Genomic DNA, 21,774 nt, shown 5'->3' with positions numbered 1-21,774 from the left:
TCTAAGGCTTCTAACCGTTTTCGTTCCTTCTATCAAAATAAGGAACAAAAAAACCAAGGAATCTGTTTCCAATTAGAAGCCTTCCTCAAATTGGAATAAATCCAAGCCATTTAAGAAACCAAAGTCAGCCCCTAAGTCCGCATGAAGGTGCGGCCCTCATTCCAGCTCAGCTGGTAGGGGGCAGATTAAGGTTATTCAAGGATATTTGGATAAATTCTGTCCAAAATCAATGGATTCAGAGCATTGTCTCTCAAGGGTATCGAATAGGATTCAGAGTAAGACCTCCTGTGAGAAGATTTTTTCTCTCACGTATCCCAGCAAATCCAGTAAAAGCTCAGGCTTTCCTGAAGTGTGTTTCAGACCTGGAGTCTTCAGGGGTAATCATGCCAGTTCCTTTTCAGGAACAAGGTTTGGGGTTTTATTCAAATCTATTCATTGTCCCAAAGAAGGAAAATTTATTCAGACCAGTTCTGGATCTGAAAATTTTGAATCGTTATATAAGAGTACCAACTTTCAAGATGGTGACTATAATGACTATTCTGCCTTTTGTTCAGCGAGGACATTATATGTCCACAATAGACTTGCAGGATGCATACCTTCATATTCCGATTCATCCAGAACATTATCCGTTTCTGAGATTCTCTTTTCTAGACAAGCATTACCAATTTGTTGCTCTTCCATTTGGCCTAGCAACAGCTCCAAGAATCTTTTCAAAGGTTCTAGGTGCCCTACTCTCTGTAATCAGAGAACAGGGTATTGCAGTGTTTTCTTATTTGGACGATATCTTGGTACTAGCTCAGTCTTTACGTTCTGCAGAATCTCACACGAATCAACTAGTTTTGTTTCTTCGGAAACATGGTTGGAGGATCAATTTACCAAAAAGTTTCTTGATTCCTCAGACAAGGGTCACCTTTTTAGGCTTCCAGATAGATTCAGTGTCCATGACTCAGTCTCTAACAGACAAGAGATGTTTAAAATTGGTTGCAGCCTGCCGGCACCTTCAGTCTCAGTCATTCCCTTCAGTGGCTATGTGCATGGAAGTTTTAGGTCTCATGACTGCAGCATCGGACGCAATCCCCTTTGCTCGTTTTCACATGAGACCTCTACAGCTTTGTATGCTGAACCAATGGTGCAGGGATTATACAAAGATATCACAATTAATATCCTTAAATCCCAATGTACGACACTCTCTGACGTGGTGGATAGATCACCATCGTTTAGTTCAAGGGGCTTCTTTTGTTCGGCCAACCTGGACTGTGATCACAACAGATGCAAGTCTTTCAGGTTCTGGAGTTGTTTGGGGATCTCTGACAGCACATGGGGTTTGGAAATCTCAAGAGGCGAGATTACCAATAAATATTTTAGAACTCCGTGCAATTCTCAGAGCTCTTCAGTTTTGGCCTCTGTTAAAGATAGAACTGTTCATTTGTTTTCAGACAGACAATATCACAACAGTGGCATATGTCAATCATCAGGGTGGGACTCACAGTCCCCAAGCTATGAAAGAAGTATCTTGGATATTTGCTTGGGCGGAATCCAGCTCCTGACTAATCTCTGCGGTGCATATCCCAGGTGTAGACAATTGGGAGGCGGATTATCTCAGCCGTCAGACTTTACATCCAGGGGAGTGGTCTCTCCATCCAGATGTGTTTTCTCAGATTGTTTAGATGTGGGGTCTTCCAGAGATAGATCTCATGGCCTCTCATCTAAACAAGAAACTTCCCAGATACCTGTCCAGCTCCAGGGATGTTCAGGCGGAAGCAGTGGATGCGCTGACACTTCCTTGGTGTTATCATCCTGCTTACATTTTCCCGCCTCTAGTTCTCCTTCCAAGAGTGATCTCCAAAATCATCATGGAACAATCATTTGTGTTGCTGGTGGCTCCAGCATGGCCACACAGGTTTTGGTATGCGGATCTGGTTCGGATGTCCAGTTGCCAACCTTGGCCACTTCCGTTAAGGCCGGACCTACTGTCTCAAGGTCCGTTTTTCCATCAGGATCTCAAATCATTAAATTTGAAGGTATTGAAATTGAACGCTTAGTACTAAGTCATAGAGGTTTCTCTGACTCAGTGATTAATACTATGTTACAAGCTCGTAAATCTGTCTCTATAAAGATTTATTATAGAGTTTCGAAGACTTATATTTCATGGTGTTCTTCTCATAAATTCTCTTGGCATTCTTTTAGAATTCCTAGAATTTTACAGTTTCTTCAGGATGGTTTGGATAAGGGTTTGTCTGCAAGTTCCTTGAAGGGACAAATCTCTGCTCTTTCTGTTTTATTTCACAGAAAGATTGCTATACTTCCTGATATTCATTGTTTTGTACAGGCTTTAGTTCGTATTAAGCCTGTCATTAAATCAATTTATCTTCCTTGGAGTCTTAATTTGGTTCTGAAGGCTTTACAGGCTCCTCCATTTGAGCCTATGCATTCTTTGGACATTAAACTACTTTCTTGGAAAGTGTTGTTCCTTTTGGCTATCTCTTCTGCTAGAAGAGTTTCTGAGCTATCTGCTCTTTCTTGTGAGTCTCCTTTTCTGATTTTTTATCAGGATAAGGCAGTTTTTCAGACTTCTTTTCAATTTTTACCTAAGATTGTGAATTCTAACAACATTAATAGAGATATTGTTGTCCCTTCCTTATGTCCTAATCCTAAGAATTCTTTGGAAAGATCCTTATATTCTTTGGATGTTTTAAGAGCTTTGAAATATTATGTGGAAGCTACTAAAGATTTCAGGAAGACTTCCAGTCTATTTGTTTTATTTTCTGGTCCTAGGAAAGGTCAGAAGGATTCTGCTATTTCCTTGGCTTCTTGGTTGAAACTTTTGATTCATCAAGCTTATTTGGAGTCGGGTCAGGCTCCGCCTCAGATAATTACAGCTCATTCTACTAGATCAGTCTCCACTTCGTGGGCCTTTAAGAATGAAGCTTCAGTTGATCAGATTTGCAAAGCGGCAACTTGGTCCTCTTTGCATACATTTACTAAATCTACCGTTTTGATGTATTTGCTTCTTCAGAAGCAGTTTTTGGTAGAAAAGTTCGTCAGGCAGCTGTTTCAGTTTGATTCTTCTGCTTTTGATTTAAGTTTTTTCTTTCATTTATGAGAATAAACTTATTTTTTTGGGTTGTGGATTAATTTTTTCAGTGGAAAATGGCTGTTTTTATTTTTATCCCTCCCTCTCTAGTGACTTGCTTGGAGTTCCACTTCTTGGGTATTGCTATCCCATACGTCACTAGCTCATGGACTCTTGCCAATTACATGAAAGAAAACATAATTTATGTATGAACTTACCTGATAAATTCATTTCTTTCATATTTGCAAGTGTCCATGAGGCCCACCCTTTTTATGGTGGTTATGATTTTTTGTATAAAGCACAATTATTTCCAAATTTCTTTTGTTGATGCTTTTTACTCCTTTCTTTATCACCCCACTTTTGGCTATTCGTTAAACTGAATTGTGGGTGTGGTGAGGGGTGTATTTATAGGGATTTTGAGGTTTGGGAAACTTTGCCCCTCCTGGTAGGATTGTATATCCCATACGTCACTAGCTCATGGACTCTTGCCAATATGAAAGAAATTAATTTATCAGGTAAGTTCTTAAATAAATTATGTTTTTGTAATTTAAAAATAGCTAATTTTACCTGTTGAAAAGATATAAATACGTTAGTATTATTTATAGAAGAGTAAAAGTAATTAAACAAAAGGCAGCAACAGAAATCCACAGTGGAGCTGGAAAAGACTGCCCAGCCCATTTGAAAGGGTGATCCAGCAGATGTTTGAAATACAATTTACTCTGTCAATTATCAATAAATTGTAATTTTAACATTTTTAAAAGCAAAATTATATTTTAAAGGGACAGTCTAGTCCAAAAAAAACTTTCATGATTCAGATAGGGCATGTAATTTTAAACGATTTTCCAATTTACTTTTATCACCAATTTTTCTTTGTTCTCTTGGTATTCTTAACTTAGGAGGTTCATATGCTAATTTCTTAGACCTTGAAGGCCGCCTCTTAAGAATGCATTTTAACAGGTTTTTTTCACCACTAGAGGGTGTTAGTTCATGTTTTTTATATAAATAACACTGTGTTCGTCCACGTGAAGTTACCTGGGAGCCATCACTGATTGGCTAAACTGCCAAAAGAACAAATAAAGGGGCAGTCTGCAGAGGCTTAGTTACAAGATAATCACAGAGGTAAAAAATATATAAATATAACTGTTTTGGTTATGCAAAACTAGGGAATGGGTAAACAAGAGATTATCTATCTTTTAAAACAATAACAATTCTGGTGTAGACTGTCCCTTTAAGCTTGTTTAAATGATGCTCTTTCATTTGGTTGATTAAAAAAAAAAGTCTTATTTTTTGTGCTGGTTTTAATAATAATAAGAACCATTAATTTTTCAAAGCATGTAATTTTAGAGTTAACAACACTGCTTGTCTATGTATTTAACCCCATTAAATAGGTTAAACACATGGTTAAATTACTGCTTGAGAGTCACAGAGCATTGCTGGTCCTGAGAAGAAACTGCCACTGAACCAATCAGTAGCACTAGTTGCACAACCCAGTAGTGCTCTACTGCTCCCGAGTCGTACTTTAACTTTTAACACATAGCATTACAGGGCCACTATTTTTAATATTACATGTTCTAACAAATTAGACAGTGTAATTGTTTTACTGTACTAAACCTTTAAATTAAATATCTAATCCTTAAAATTATTTTTTATACAAAAAAAATTCTGATAATTGAAACAAGCTTTCTTTAGAGAGGATAGTAGCTCTTTCAAAGACCCAGTGGACAGAAAATTTGAAGGTTTCTATATGCAGTCTTTTTAGCTGGCAGGTAGCTTGTGTAGCAACATCAAATGCTGCGATTTCTGCAATTGCTGTTCTATCTGGACGTGCCTTATGGCTAAAGTCTTGGTCTGCAGATATAGTTTCGAAGAGCAGACTATTATTGCTTACCTTTCAGGGTAAAATTCTCTTTGGCCCAGGAATACATGCAATCATTGCTACAGTCACTGGAAATAAAGGAGCATTCTTACCATTGGATAAGACGTCCAAATGTAAAGTTAGCATTTTACAGATGTATCTACCACAAGTTATGAAATACCTTTCTGCCATGGTGTTTTGAAAAAGGATACTACTGAAACCCCTTTATTGATTTTTTTCTACAGGGCGTCTTGGAGAAGGGCATATCAGCCAGTTATGTTAAGTGTCAGATTTCAACTTTATCTGTTCTTTATCACAAGAATGTTCCTAAAATTATAGATGGTCAGACCTTCGTTCAGGCCTTGATTAGAATTAAGTCAATGATTTGACCAATTACTCCTCCTTGGAGTCTTCATCTGGTTTTGAGGGTTGTTCAAGTTCTTCTATTTGAACCTATGCATGGGTTGGAACTTCAGCTTTTGTCCTGGAAGGTTATTTTCCTTTTAGCTATTTCTTTGGCAAGAAGGGTCTCTAAGCTTTCTCCTCTGTCTTGATATTTCATCAGGAAAAACTGTGCTACGCACAAGATATTAATTTCTTCCAAATGTGGCATCTACAGGTACTGTTAATCAGAAAACTGTGGCTTCCTCCTTATGCCTAGCTTTTCTAGTATTTCCTTCTCTACTTGGTCATATGACTGAGGGATTCCTCTGTTATGTAGTGTTGTTTTTTGCCTCCACCTAGTGGACTGGAGTATTTTACCACATGTGATGATCTCATGGACTCTCACCATTTTTAAAGAAATGAAAAGACATGGACATTCGGCAGCTTCGTTAACTGCCAAATGCGGAATTAGGCGGCCGCTCGTTGACTTCAGCTCTTTTCAGAGCCGGATTTATGCTTGTGAAAAATCACCACACTAAGATCTGGATTTGCTCAGAGCTTAGTTTGGTGGTCTTTCACAAGCATAATTCTGGCTTTAATGTCTATGAGGGGCTGCCTAATGCCACATTCGGCAGCTAACGAAGCCTCCGAATGTCCATGTCTAGAAATTAATTTATCAGGTAAGCATGAATTTTGTTTTTTTCTTAAAATAAAGTTTGATAATAAGGAAGAGGTTATATTAAAATAATATAAAGATAGTGAAGATACCGGAGAAGATTTTTTAGGGGGAAGTGGAAATGCCTAACTTATTACACCGTGTTTAGGTAGGTGCCAACAATTGCATCTATTTATTATTTATTTACCTTAAAGGGAAATTAAAATCAAGTTACACTTTCCAAGGCTTGAATAGAACATGCACCTTTTCAGAGACGTTTAGTAGATTTCTTATTTTATTAAATTTACTTATTAATGTTAGTATTTACATTTCCTTGGCATCCTTTGTTGCAAAGCATACCTAGGTAGCCGCAGGAGCTGCAATGCACTACTAGAGTTAGTCGGTGATTGGTGGCTGCACATATGCCTTTTGTGGATTACTCACAAGATGCCTTCAGCTAGCATTCTGTATATTGTAGCCATGGGGCTGACTTTGACTATGTGTTTAACTCATTTACAGAGGTTAAACACTTTGTTATATGAAATTAAAAGTAACATAATAAAATGTTCTAAAGCATTAGAGAATGCATTTTCATTCTGCGCTTTTATGTCCCTTTAAAAATACAAATATAGGCACAAATTCAGTAAGAAAACTTTTTGGAGGTTTTGTTTACAAGTTTAATTTTTCTATTTAGACAGAGCTTCTTATAGAACACAACACTTCCAGTGAGGAAGATTCATTGGGACTCATACAAAAGTTAATGTTACATTTTTACCACTCTTAATTATATATATTTAGTCATATACCCTTAGTTTGCTGTGTCTGGCCAAGGTCTCTAAGCTGTAATGTGCATTTAAATGTATTTCTCCAACATTGGTGTGTCCGGTCCACGGCGTCATCCTTACTTGTGGGATATTCTCTTCCCCAACAGGAAATGGCAAAGAGTCCCAGCAAAGCTGGTCACATGATCCCTCCTAGGCTCCGCCCACCCCAGTCATTCTCTTTGCCGTTGCACAGGCAACATCTCCACGGAGATGGTTAAGAGTTTTTTGGTGTTTAAATGTAGTTTTTATTCTTCTATCAAGTGTTTGTTATTTTAAAATAGTGCTGGTATGTACTATTTACTCTGAAACAGAAAAGGATGAAGATTTCTGTTTGTAAGAGGAAGATGATTTTAGCAGACAGTAACTAAAATCGATTGCTGTTTCCACATAGGACTGTTGAGATGAAGTAACTTCAGTTGGGGGAAACAGCAGACTTTTCTGCTTAAGGTATGACTAGCCATATTTCTAACAAGACTGTGTAATGCTGGAAGGCTGTCATTTCCCCTCATGGGGACCGGTAAGCCATTTTCTTAGTCAAAAACAAACAGAATAAAGGGCTTATTATGGGCTAAAAAACTGTTAGACATTTTTATGGGCTAAATCGATTGCTTTATTTGTGCATATTATTCAAATTTAGGCTAACTATTGACATTTATAATCTTGGGGAACGTTTATAAAACGGCAGGCACTGTATTGGACACCTTTTTCAGTCAGGGGGCCTTTCTAGTCATAGACTGAGCCTCATTTTCGCGCCATTAATGCGCAGTTGTTTTTTTGAGAGCAGGGCATGCAGATGCATGTGTGAGGATCTAAGAATCTCTGAAAAAGCTTTTAGAAGGCGTCATTTGGTATCGTATTCCCCTCAGGGCTTGGTTGGGTCTTAGCAAAGACTGTATCTGGGACTGTATAGGGGTTAAATTGAAAAACGGCTCCGGTTCCGTTATTTTAAGGGTTAAAGCTCTGAAATTTGGTGTGTAATCCTTCTAAGGCTTTAAGACACTGTGGTGAAAATTTGGTAATTTTTGAACAATTTCTTCATACTTTTTCACATATTCAGTAATAAAGTGTTTTCTGTTTGAAATTTAAAGTGACAGTAACGGTTTTATTTTAAAACGTTTTTTGTGCATTGTTGACAAGTTTAAGCCTGTTTAACATGTCTGTACCTTCAGATAAGCTATGTTCTATATGTATGAAAGCCAATGTGTCTCCCCATTTAAATTTATGTGATAATTGTGCCATAGCGTCCAAACAAAGTAAGGGACAGTACTGCCACAAATAATGATATTGCCCAAGATGATTCCTCAAATGAGGGGAGTAAACATGATACTACATCATCTCCTACTGTGTCTACACCAGTTTTGCCCATGCAGGAGGCCCCTAGTACATCTAGTGCGCCAATACTTATTACCATGCAGCAATTAACGGCTGTAATGGATAACTCCATAGCAAATCTTTTATCCAAAATGCCTACTTATCAGAGAAAGCGCGATTGCTCTGTTTTAAACACTGAAGAGCAAGAGGACGCTGATGATAATTGTTCTGTCATACCCTCACACCAATCTGAAGGGGCCATAAGGGAGGTTTTGTCTGAGGGAGAAATTTCAGATTCAGGAAAAATTTCTCATCAAGCTGAACCTGATGTTGTGACATTTAAATTTAAATTAGAACATCTCCGCACACTGCTTAAGGAGGTATTATCTACTCTGGATGATTGTGACAATTTGGTCATTCCAGAGAAATTATGCAAGATGGACAGGTTCCTAGAGGTTCCGGTGCCCCCCGACGCTTTTCCTATACCCAAGCGGGTGGCGGACATAGTAAATAAAGAGTGGGAAAAGCCTGGCATACCTTTTGTTCCTCCCCCTATATTTAAGAAATTATTTCCTATGGTCGACCCCAGAAAGGACTTATGGCAGACAGTCCCCAAGGTCGAGGGGGCAGTTTCTACTCTAAACAAACGCACTACTATTCCTATCGAAGATAGTTGTGCTTTCAAAGATCCTATGGATAAAAAATTGGAAGGTTTGCTTAAAAAGATTTTTGTACAGCAAGGCTACCTTCTACAACCAATTTCATGCATTGTTCCTGTCACTACGGCAGCGTGGTTCTGGTTCGAGGAACTAGAAAAGTCGCTCAGTAGAGAAACTCCATATGAGGAGGTTATGGACAGAGTTCACGCACTTAAATTGGCTAACTCTTTTATTTTAGATGCCGCTTTGCAATTAGCAAAATTAGCGGCGAAAAATTCAGGGTTTGCTATTGTGGCGCGCAGAGCGCTTTGGCTAAAGTCTTGGTCAGCGGATGTGTCATCCAAGACAAAATTACTTAACATTCCTTTCAAAGGTAAAACTTTATTTGGACCTGATTTGAAAGAGATTATTTCAGACATCACTGGGGGAAAGGGCCACGCCCTTCCACAGGATAGGTCTTTTAAGGCTAAAAATAAGCCTAATTTTCGTCCCTTTCGCAGAAATGGACCAGCCTCTAATTCTGCATCCTCTAAGCAAGAGGGTAATGCCTCACAACCCAAACCAGCCTGGAAACCAATGCAAGGCTGGAACAAGGGTAAGCAGGCCAAGAAGCCTGCCACTGCTAACAAGACAGCATGAAGGAGTAGCCCCCGATCCGGGACCGGATCTGGTGGGGGGCAGACTCTCTCTCTTTGCTCAGGCTTGGGCAAGAGATGTTCAGGATCCTTGGGCGCTAGAAATAGTTTCTCAAGGTTATCTCCTGGAATTCAAGGAACTACCCCCAAGGGGAAGGTTCCACAAGTCTCACTTATCCTCAAACCAAATAAAGAGACAGGCATTCTTACATTGTGTAGAAGACCTGTTAAAGATGGGAGTGATACACCCAGTTCCAATAAAGGAACAAGGAATGGGATTTTATTCCAATCTGATCGTAGTTCCCAAAAAAGAGGGAACGTTCAGACCAATTTTGGATTTGAAGATCCTAAACAAATTTCTCAGGGTACCATCGTTCAAAATGGAAACTATTCGAACGATTCTACCCACCATCCAGGAAAGTCAATTTATGACTACCGTGGATCTAAAGGATGCGTACCTACATATCCCTATCCACAATGAACATCATCAGTTCCTAAGGTTCGCTTTTCTGGACAAACATTACCAGTTTGTGGCTCTTCCATTCGGATTAGCCACTGCTCCAAGGATTTTCACAAAGGTGCTAGGGTCCCTTCTAGCGGTTCTAAGACCAAGGGGCATTGGAGTAGTACCTTACTTGGACGACATTCTAATACAAGCGTCGTCCCTGTCAAAGGCAAAGGCTCATACGGACATCGTTCTAGCCTTTCTCACATCTCACGGATGGAAGGTGAACAAAGAAAAGAGTTCTCTGTCCCCGTCAACAAGAGTTCCCTTCTTGGGAACAATAATAGATTCCTTAGAAATGAGGATTTTTCTGACAGAGGTCAGAAAATCAAAACTTCTAAGCTCTTGTCAAGTGGTTCATTCTGTTCCTCGTCCTTCCATAGCGCAGTGCATGGAAGTAATAGGATTGATGGTTGCAACAATGGACATAGTTCCTTTTGCACGAATTCATCTAAGACCATTACAACTGTGCATGCTCAAACAGTGGAATGGGGATTATACAGACTTGTCTCCAATGATTCAAGTAGATCAAAAGACCAGAGATTCACTCCGTTGGTGGCTGACCCTGGACCATCTGTCCCAGGGAATGAGCTTCCGCAGGCCAGAGTGGGTCATTGTCACGACCGACGCCAGTCTAGTGGGCTGGGGTGCGGTCTGGGAATCCCTGAAAGCTCAGGGTCTATGGTCTCGGGAAGAGTCTCTTCTCCCGATAAACATTCTGGAACTGAGAGCGATATTCAATGCTCTCAGAGCTTGGCCTCAACTAGCAAAGGCCAAATTCATAAGGTTCCAATCAGACAACATGACGACTGTTGCTTATATCAATCATCAAGGGGGAACAAAGAGTTCCCTGGCGATGAAAGAAGTGACCAAAATAATTCAATGGGCAGAGGATCACTCCTGCCACTTGTCTGCGATCCACATCCCAGGAGTGGAAAATTGGGAAGCGGATTTTCTGAGTCGTCAGAGATTTCATCCGGGGGAGTGGGAACTCCATCCGGAAATCTTTGCCCAAATAACTCAATTATGGGGCATTCCAGACATGGATCTGATGGCGTCTCGTCAGAACTTCAGGACTTGGTATGCAGACCTGGTGAATATGTCATCGGCTCCACCATGGACGCTACCTTTGAGACAGGACCTTCTTGTTCAAGGTCCATTCGAACACCCAAATCTGGTCTCTCTCCAACTGACGGCTTGGAGATTGAACGCTTGATTCTATCAAAGCGTGGGTTTTCAGATTCGGTGATAGATACTCTGGTTCAGGCCAGAAAACCTGTAACTAGAAAAATTTACCATAAAATATGGAAAAAATATATCTGTTGGTGTGAATCCAAAGGATTCCCATGGAATAAGATAAAAATTCCTAAGATTCTCTCCTTTCTTCAAGAAGGTTTGGAGAAAGGATTATCTGCAAGTTCTCTAAAGGGACAGATCTCTGCTTTATCTGTCTTACTACACAAAAGACTGGCAGCTGTGCCAGATGTTCAAGCATTTGTTCAGGCTCTGGTTAGGATCAAGCCTGTTTACAGACCTTTGACTTCTCCCTGGAGTCTAAATCTAGTTCTTTCAGTTCTTCAAGGGGTTCCGTTTGAACCCTTACATTCCATAGATATTAAGTTACTATCTTGGAAAGTTTTGTTTTTGGTTGCAATTTCTTCTGCTAGAAGAGTTTCAGAGTTATCTGCTCTGCAGTGTTCTCCTACTTATCTGGTGTTCCATGCAGATAAGGTGGTTTTGCGTACTAAGCCTGGTTTTCTTCCTAAAGTTGTTTCTAACAAAAATATTAACCAGGAGATAGTTGTACCTTCTTTGTGTCCGAATCCAGTTTCAAAGAAGGAACGTTTGTTACACAATTTGGACGTTGTCCGTGCTCTAAAGTTCTATTTAGAGGCTACTAAAGATTTCAGACAAACATCTTCCTTGTTTGTTGTTTATTCTGGTAAAAGGAGAGGTAAAAAAGCGACTTCTACCTCTCTTTCCTTTTGGCTTAAAAGCATTATCCGTTTGGCTTATGAGACTGCCGGACGGCAGCCTCCTGAAAGAATCACAGCTCACTCCACTAGGGCTGTGGCTTCCACATGGGCCTTCAAGAACGAGGCTTCTGTTGACCAGATATGTAAGGCAGCGACTTGGTCTTCACTGCACACTTTTGCCAAATTTTACAAATTTGATACTTTTGCTTCTTCAGAGGCTATTTTTGGGAGAAAGGTTTTGCAAGCTGTGGTGCCTTCCGTTTAGGTGACCTGATTTGCTCCCTCCCTTCATCCGTGTCCTAAAGCTTTGGTATTGGTTCCCACAAGTAAGGATGACGCCGTGGACCGGACACACCAATGTTGGAGAAAACAGAATTTATGCTTACCTGATAAATTACTTTCTCCAACGGTGTGTCCGGTCCACGGCCCGCCCTGGTTTTTTAATCAGGTCTGATGAATTATTTTCTCTAACTACAGTCACCACGGTATCATATGGTTTCTCCTATATATATTTCCTCCTTTCCGTCGGTCGAATGACTGGGGTGGGCGGAGCCTAGGAGGGATCATGTGACCAGCTTTGCTGGGACTCTTTGCCATTTCCTGTTGGGGAAGAGAATATCCCACAAGTAAGGATGACGCCGTGGACCGGACACACCATTGGAGAAAGTAATTTATCAGGTAAGCATAAATTCTGTTTTCTCAGTGTGAACTGTTTCTTAACTACATTTTTTGTGCCAAAATGTATCAGTACTTTTTTTTGTATTATTTATACAGAACTTTATTCAGTTGAATACAAAATGAGTTTTCCTATAAGCATATGCATGAGACATACAGTTGTAAAGCAGTGTGCCTTCTGCACAAAAGGGATTTGTTATTGAGGATTATTGTATTACATTCAATACCACAGTAAACAGTCTGTTTGATGGAAGTTAAAAAAAATCATTCACATGAAGTGTTCTCCAATTTAAATAGATCACAGATAGCAGTTGTTATTTTTGCCTTCTTTGATAATTTGTAGCAATTGTAAATCCTCACTGAGAAATATTGCAATTGCCAGACATTAAAGCTTTAACATCAAGGAGAAATAACTGAGTATATCTTATTATGTTAGGAGAGGAGATTAACATATGTGAACACATTCTGAGGACAGTGCAACCATCTACATAAATCCAATGCACTGGAAAATGTTTCCTGTAAATATTTATAATAGGTCTGATACATTTTATACATCCCAAAAATATTCTCAATTGTTCCATTTGTGCAGCGGGTTTGAATGCACGTGTAAGTAAATTAAAAAAAAGGTTTTATTAAACTGTGAAAGCTGTGTTTTACATTGTTAATTGCCAAGAACTGTTTTTTAAAAAGTCAGTCTAAAATATTTTGAAAATATTACATTTTATGTAACGGTCAAGTATGCAATGTACAATTAAAGGGACATGAAATCCAAAATGTTTTCTTTCCTGATTTAGAGTGCGCGTGCAATTTAACCCCTTAAGGACCACTTTTCCATTTTCTGTCCGTTTGGGACCAAGGCTATTTTTACATTTCTGCTGTGTTTGTGTTTAGCTGTAATTTTCCTTACTCATTACTGTACCCACTATTCTATACAGTTTTTCTCGCCATTAAATGGACTTTCTAAAGATACCATTATTTTCATCATATCTTATAATTTACTATAAAAAAATATAAAATATGAGGAAAAAAATGAAAAAAAACCACACTTTTTCTAACTTTGACCCCCAAAATCTGTTACACATCTACAACCACCAAAAAACTCCCATGCTAAAAAGTTTCTAAATTTTGTCCTGAGTTTAGAAATACCCAATGTTTACATGTTCTTTGCTTTTTTTGCAAGTTATAGGGCAATAAATACATGTAGCACTTTGCTATTTCCAAACAACTTTTTTTCAAAATTAGCGAGTTACATTGGAACACTGATATCTTTCAGGAATCCCTGAATATCCCTTGACATGTATATATATATTTTTTAGAAGACATCCCAAAGTATTGATCTAGGCCCATTTTGGTATATTTCATGCCACCATTTCACCGCCAAATGCGATCAAATAAAAAAAATCTTCACTTTTTCACAAATGTTTTCACAAATTTTAGGTTTCTCACTGAAATTATTTACAAACAGCTTGTGCAATTATGGCACAAATGGTTGTAAATGCTTCTCTGGGATCCCCTTTGTTCAGAAATAGCAGACATATTTGGCTTTGGCGTTGCTTTTTGGTAATTACAAGGCCGCTAAATGCTGCTGCGCACCACACGTGAATTATGCCCAGCAGTGAAGGGGTTAATTAGGTAGCTTGTAGGGAGCTTGCAGAGTTAATTTTAGCTTTAGTGTAGAGATCAGCCTCCCACCTGACACATCCCACCCCCTGATCCCTCCCAAACAGCTCTCTTCCCTCCCCCACCCCACAATTGTTCCCGCCATCTTAAGTACTGGCAGAAAGTCTGCCAGTACTAAAAAAAAAAGGTATCTTAATTTTTTTTTATTTTCCCCCCCCCCCACACATATTTACATACGCTGCTGTGTAGGATTCCCCCTTAGCCTCCAAGCTCCCTGATCCCCCCCCCCCCATACAGCTCTCTAACACTCTCCCCTCTACCTATTTGCCGCCATCTTGGGTACTGGCATCTGTCTGCCAGTACCCACTTTGCCCCCAAAAATGTGTTTTTTTATTTTTAAAAATGTATATTTTCTGTAGTGTAGCTGCCCCCCCTCAATACCCTACCCACCCTTCCCCTCCCAGATCCCTTTCCCAGCATGTTTGATTTATACTAAGTGCCGGTTAAATGCGCGGTTAAATCCGCCGCAACCGCATCACTTGCGGGCCGGATCAGAGACATCACAAACGGATGTCGCCATCGAGGGGCCGCCCACCCACCTCCCTACTGTAGCTACCACCCACCGACGATCAGCCCCATCGATGGCCGATGCAGAGAGGGCCACAGAGTGACTCTCTCTGCATCGGTGGGGTAAAAAGGGTATTGCAGTGATGCCTGAATATCGAGGCATCACTGCAATACCCTGGAAGCAGCTGGAAGCGATCAGGATCGCTTCCAGAGCTTCAAACCCCAGAGGACATGCCAGGAACGTCCTTGGTCATTAAGGGTGTTTTTTTTTGTAGGACGTTCCTGGCACGTCCTCGGTTGTTAAGGGGTTAAAAAAATACTTTCTGATTAAAAGGACCATCAAACAAAGTAGAATAGCATAATCAATAAATGTCTTTCTAACAAATGTCAGTTACATTTTCATTCTCAGTGCATCACGTGACAGCCATCAACCAATCACAAAATGCATATATTTATATCCTGTCCTGCACATGCTCAGTAGGAGCTGGTGTCTCAGAAATTGAACCTTTAAAAAGACTGCACATTTAGATAATGGAAGTGAATTAGAAAGTTGTTTAACATTGTTTGCTCTATCTGAATCATAAAAGTCTAATTTTGACTTGAATGTCCCTTTAATTCTATTATCAAATTTACTTTGTTCTTTTGGTATCCTTTGTTAAAAAACAGGTGAGTAGGCTCAGGAGCATGTATGTACAGAACTTGGTTTATGCTTTTGAGCACTAGATAGAACAGTGTTTTTTTTTAGAGTGCAGGACCAGCCCTGTTCCCAATTTGACCCAAAACTCAGTATAATCTGTTCTTTCATAAAGACAGTGCACACTTTTCCAGTTCAATGGGCACTCAGGTCAAATTAAACTTTTATGATTCAGATAGAGCAGCAATTTTAAATAACTTTCCAATTGATTTCCATTAACAAAATGTGCACAGTCCTACTGAGCATGTGCAAGCAAAAATTCACAAAATATATGTATATGCATTAATGATTGGCTGATTGCTGTCACATGGTATAGGGGGAGTGGAAATAAACATAACTTTGAAATTTGTCAGAATAAAAAATCTACTACCCATTTGAAGTCCAGACTAAGTGCTATGGCATTGTCTTGTTATTATGCATTTGTTGATTAAGCAAATCTATAGTATTTACTGGTTCTTTAGATTTTTGGTACAAATAGCACAAGAGAAGCATTTTGACCCTTCTCCCCCTAATAAAATTAAAACACAGGAAATATAACCATATAATCTCCTTCACAGGTCATATAAACCTATACTTATTTTATGTCCCCTAGCTATTAGTTAAAATTCTCTCCATTAAATTGCACAACATTAATTTCAAAACCAGTTCCCGATCCTACCTAGATATGCTTTTTAACAATGGATTACAAAAGAACAAAGCAAATTGGATTATAGAAGTAAATTGGAAAGTTGTTTAAAATGTTATGCTCTCTTCTGTTCCTAAGGGGTCAATTTATCAAGCTGCAGCAGACAGGGGAGCACATACGCGCCCCTGTCGGCCGCAGCTCACCTCTGGCAAGCTGAATTACGCTGCCGGAATTCAGCATTCCTCAAGAACGCAATTTTGCGCTCTTTGTGCAAAGCTGCCCCTTGCCCGTGCACAGCCGATCTTGCGCGGGCAGGAGCTGTCAATCTTCATGGGTTATTTGAGATTCGCCACCTAAGAGGTGGCGAAAGGTTAGGGAAGCAGCACTCTGATGACCGTTGCTTGTTAAATACAGACTGCAGGTTCTCTTGTGAGAACCTGCAGTCTTAGGCAGGCGAAGCCTGCGATAAATCGACCCGCTTCCCTAACATAATCCAAAGGGAGGCAGCCAGGGTTCAGAAGAAGACTCAGAGATATACCAGTAGCAAGTACTTTTTTCTAGTATTATTTCCTTCTCGATAAAGTAAGACAGTTGGGGACATCACCATGTTGCTATTTTGATAGGATACCAAAAGTAACATTCTTGCTCTTATGTATTTTATTCTGAACCTTTAACTCACAACTTTCAGAAACTTTTTATAAAGCCTAATGTTATTGTAGCTGCCTCCTCAATATGTTGGCTGGCTCCTAAGTTTCTTACATATTTGCAAACACCTGCTCTGAGAAATACGTTTTACCTTGGTACATAAAATAGGCATTTGTTAATTAGTTATGATATAGTCCGTTAAACTTTTTGTCTGTATTGCTCTGTTCATTTTGCTCTGTTCATTTCATCCTCCGTTCTCACTCTGCTTCTCACTCTGCTCTTCAGAACTGCCCACAGTGGTTCAATGATATTCAAGTCAAGTGATTGAGCTGGTGAGGGCAGATGTTGAAATTCATATTGGTGCTCCCCAAACCAAGACTGCTCTGTTCTGGCTGTGTGTATGAGCACATTATCGTTATGAAAACTGGCATCATTGTTGGGAAACAGTTAAACCATAGGATGCACCTGATCATCTAGAATGTCCAAGTACTTACTGGCAGTAGGGTATTGATTGGGCCAGCCGAATACCAAGATATGACTGCCCAACTCATCACAGTTCCACCTCCCTGTTTGACAGTTGGAGCCAGACAGTCTGAGTTGTATGCTTCCTTGGGGGTTCTCCATACATAAATCCGCCCTACTGTTGGGAATTATGTAAATTAGGACTCATCGGACCATATCATTTGGTTCCAGTCTTCAGTTGTCCAGCTTTTATGTACATGACACCATCTTTTTCGCATTTTAGCTTTGGTGTTTGTTATTAAAGATTTGGCATTTTCAGCAGTTCCATGGTTATTGGTTTTATGACATTCTCTGGGGAAGGATAATCGTACTGTAGCCTACACAAATTATATTATATGTATTATAATAATAGTATTTACATTACTTTGTCCAACCCCTGTTGTATGCATTTATGTGTGTATGTTTATTTGAAAAAAAATTTTTTTTAGATGTATATAGTGTCCGTTTAAATATTACTGCTCAGTGTTAGCTAAAATAGTGATACAAAATGTTAGATTTGTAATAGTTTTGCCTTTTTTTGTTTTTCTTTGATTCCTGTCTCACTTGCTAATACCATGACATTGCTGAGAACAGTGAGAACAAAATGAATTTCCTTCATGTTCCGTTATTTTTAGAATAATCAACAATCTGTAGCTGTGTCTGTAGATCATTGTATGTTTCCCTTTATTGAGGATACTTACGATGGTCAAAATAAATGTGTGTAGTTTAAATTCTAATCGATGCTAAATATAACCCTCTTTTCTTTCCTAAAATATGGATAGTCCACAACGTCATTCCAATTACTAGTGGGAATATCACTCCTGGCCAGCAGGAGGCGGCAAAGAGCATCACAGCAAAGCTGTTAAGTGTCACTCCCCTATCCATAATCCCCAGTCATTCTCTTTGCCTTTGTCAATGGAGGAGGTGAAGTTTGGTGTCTGAAGAAAAATGTGATTTATTTTCGCTACAAGATTTTGGGTCTAGCTGTAGTTCACGTTAATCTCTTCAGTAGAGTAATGGTGACTTTAAAGCAGTTAGAAAGTTGTGAGGTAGTCCTTGCTTGATTTTCTAACATGTTTGCTGCCCATGGTATAGAAAGCCAGCGTTGGTTACTCTGTTCTTTCTTTTTCTACAGGTCTCTATAAGGAGTATGTGTCCTTTAACGCCTTGTGAGCTGTCTACCTGCCGGACAGCTGGATTTGCAGGTAAGTGCTTTTGTCTTCTAGGTATGGAGACTTGCACTTAAGAAGATTATCTGCTTTATTTATATTGGACATTAAGTCCTTAAGGAAGGATTTTTTTCTGGTGGTGTGCAGGCACAAAGAGAATGTATGTGACATGAGACTTAGGGTTAATTCTCCTTTAATGGGATTCAAGGGGTTAACCTAAAATGGTTGTCTCCATTTTATTTGTAGTGCTCATTGTCTGTGTATTAAGCAGGAAGCATTTTAAGAAGCAAATGGTGTTTTCTACTTTCTATTTATTTAAACTCCGAAAGGGCTTGTTAGAGAAGACCGGTAATTCTGTTTCAGTCAGTTTACAGTTCCGGTTTGACTCGGCTTCAGAAAATGCGCGCTTTTTCTTTCTAATGCACAGTTTCTGATTCAGCCGGTCACATGATCGCTTCTCTTCCACTCTTAGACAGTCCGGAGTGGTGTCGGCTGTTAGTTGTTTTTTCTGTGTAAACGACTACTTTCTTCCTGACAAGTTATCTTTCTCTGGTGATGCAGGTAGGGCACCTCAGTCTGCTGAGGTGCAGAGGTACTATTTGAGGGGTACGTTTTGGAGCGCTAATCCGCTCAGAGTAAAATTTATAGTGACAGTGTAAATTAAAAAAAAAAAAAGTATTTTTCTATTGTCATTCCAATTTCTCTGGGTATCCCTTATGCTATAGTAATGGAGCCAGGAGTCTGTTCCGATGGACACATGTTTATTGTGTCTTGAGGCCCAAATTGTGTTACCTAATGCAATTTTGTTCCTCATGTTTAGAAAGGACTTTGAAATGCAAAGATAAACTTTTTGTTTCTGAGCCTAATGACTCTCAGGATGATGCTGTTCAGGCAATGCCACAGCTTTCTCCTCTCACGTCCCAAGCCTCAATGGCTTCACATACAGTGCCCTGCAGTCCCTCTCAGCCTCCTGGAGTAGTCTATTTGCCTGCGGATTTTGCTGCACAGGTATCTTCTGCGTTATCTGCAGCATTATCTGCTTTTCCTATGCTGGGAAAACGCAAGAGGAAAATGAAACACTCAGTAAGGTTTCCACCTGCTATGCAGGTTGCCCTCCCTAAAAGTCTGATGAGGAGGATACGTCGGTAGGCTCTGAGGGTAATTTTCTCAGATTCGGACAGTATAATTCCTTCATCTGATACTGAAGAAGTAAACTTCAGATTTAAGCTTGAACACCTTTGTATACTGTTAAAGGAGGTATTGGCTACTTTGGATGACTCCAATACTTATTTTCTTGTCAACCCTAAGAAATCTAGTAAACTTAATAAATACTATGATGTTCCTTCCTCTGTGGAAGTGTTTCCGGTTCCAGACCGTGTGACGGAGATTATTTCACAGGAATGGGAGAAGCCAGGCAGTCTTGGCGCAAGGGGGAGCAATCAAAGAAACCCACAGCTGAGTCTAAGTCAGCATGAAGGGTCTGCCCCCGGTCCTGGATCGGATCAAGTTGGGGGCAGACTTTCTCTGTTTTGTCAAGCTTGCCCAGGGGCAGATTTCACCTCTCAAGATTATCTGCAGTCCAGGTAAAAAGAGAGGTATTCTTGAACTGCGTTCAGAACCTTTGTTCCCTGGGAGTGATTGTTCCAGTTCCAATAAGGGAACAGGGACTAGGATTCTGTTCAAATCTGTTTGTGGTTCCCAAAAAAGAGGGAACTTTTCAACCGATTCTAGACCTAAAGTGTCTCCACAAGTTTCCGTCCTTTAAAATGGAAACCAATCGTTCCATTCTTCCTTTGGTTCAAGAGGGTCAGTTCATGACGACCATAGACCTGAAGGATGCGTATCTTTATGTTCCCATCCACAGGGATCATCACAAGTTCCTGAGATTCGCCTTTCTAAACAAACACTTTTAGCTTGTGGCTCTTCCGTTTCAATGTATGGAGGTGATTGGACTAAAGGTCACTTCTATGGACATCATTCCCTTTGCTCGATTCCATTTGAGAGCTCTGCAGTTATGCATGCTGAGACAATGGAACAGAGACCATTCAGATCTGTCTCAGAGGATAGATCTAGATCAGTCGACAAAATTCTCTCCCATGGTGGTTTTCTCAGGACCGGCTTTCTCAGGACCATCTGTCTCAGGGCACATGCTTCCGGAGATCTTCCTGGGTGATAGTGACCACGGATGCCAGCCTGCTTGGCTGGGGAGCAGTATGGGACTCGTTAAAAGCGCAGGGACTATGGACTCAGGAGGAGTCTGCTGTCCCCATAAACATCTTGGAGTTGAGAGCGATTTAAAATGCTCTGATGGCTTGGCCTCAATTGTCCTTAGCCCGGTTTAACAGGTTCCAGTCGGACAACATCACCTCAGTGGCTTACATCAACCACCAGGGAGGAACTCAGAGTTCCTCAGCCATGAAGGTGGTGGCATGGATTATTCAGTGGGTGGAAGCTCACAATTGTTGTCTATCTGCCATCCATCCACATTCCAGGAGTGGACAACTGGGAAGCAGATATTTATGCGCAGGCAGACATTTCATCTCGGCAGTGGGCTCTCCATCCAGAGGTGTTCTCCAGGTTAACCCTCAAATGGGGGGGGGCGGAGTTGGATCTGATGGCGTCTCGGCAGAATGCCAAGCTTCCAAGGTACGGTTCAAGGTCAAGAGATCCGCAGGCCGCTCTAATAGATGCTCTGGCGGTTCTTTGGGATTTTGGGCTAGCATACCTGGTTCCTCCGTTTGTGCTCTTTTCACGACTCATTGCTCGTATCAAACAGGAGAGAGCATCAGTAATTCTAATAGCTCCTGCATGGCCTCGCAGGATCTGATAGGCAGACCTAGTGAAGATTTCATCTCTGCCACCTTGGAAGTTGCCTTTGAGGAAGGACCTTCTAACTCAGGGTCTGTTCCTCCATCCAAATCTCGTTTCTCTGAAGCTGACTGCTTGGAGATTGAACACTTAGTTCTGTCCAAGCGTGGATTTTCTGAGTCGATCATTGAGACCGTGATCCAGACTCGCAAGCCTGTTACTCCAAAAATTTACCATAAGCTAGGGCATAAATACCTCTATTGGTGTGAATCTAAGGGCTACTCTTGGAGTAGGGTCAGGATTCCTAGAATTTTGTCTTTTTTCCAGGAAGTTCTGGAGAAAGGGTTGTCAGTCAGTTCTCTGAAAGGTCAGATTTCTGCATTATCTATTTTGTTACACAAGCGTCTGGCGGATGTGCCAGATGTTCAATCTTTTTGTCAGGCCCTGGTCATAATCAGGCCTGTGTTTAAACTTGTTGCTCCTCCTTGGAGCCTTAATCTTGTTCTTAAAGTTGTGTAGCAGGCTCCGTTTGAGCCAATGCATTCCATAGATATTAAGTTGCTATCTTGGAAGGTTTTGTTTCTTATTGCTAT

At 40.2% G+C, this 21,774-nt stretch overlaps 1 protein-coding gene across 1 annotated transcript in view; it reads left to right on the top strand.

Moving 5' to 3' along the window:
* The window catches only part of ARMH3 (armadillo like helical domain containing 3), a 561,581-nt gene that overhangs the window by 519,966 nt on the left and 19,841 nt on the right, over positions 1-21,774 (top strand). The window lies entirely within an intron of this gene.

Source organism: Bombina bombina, chromosome 9 (assembly GCF_027579735.1).
Source record: "Bombina bombina isolate aBomBom1 chromosome 9, aBomBom1.pri, whole genome shotgun sequence".
NCBI classification, from domain to species: Eukaryota; Metazoa; Chordata; class Amphibia; order Anura; family Bombinatoridae; genus Bombina; species Bombina bombina.
This window is presented reverse-complemented; position numbering and strand designations above follow the sequence as displayed.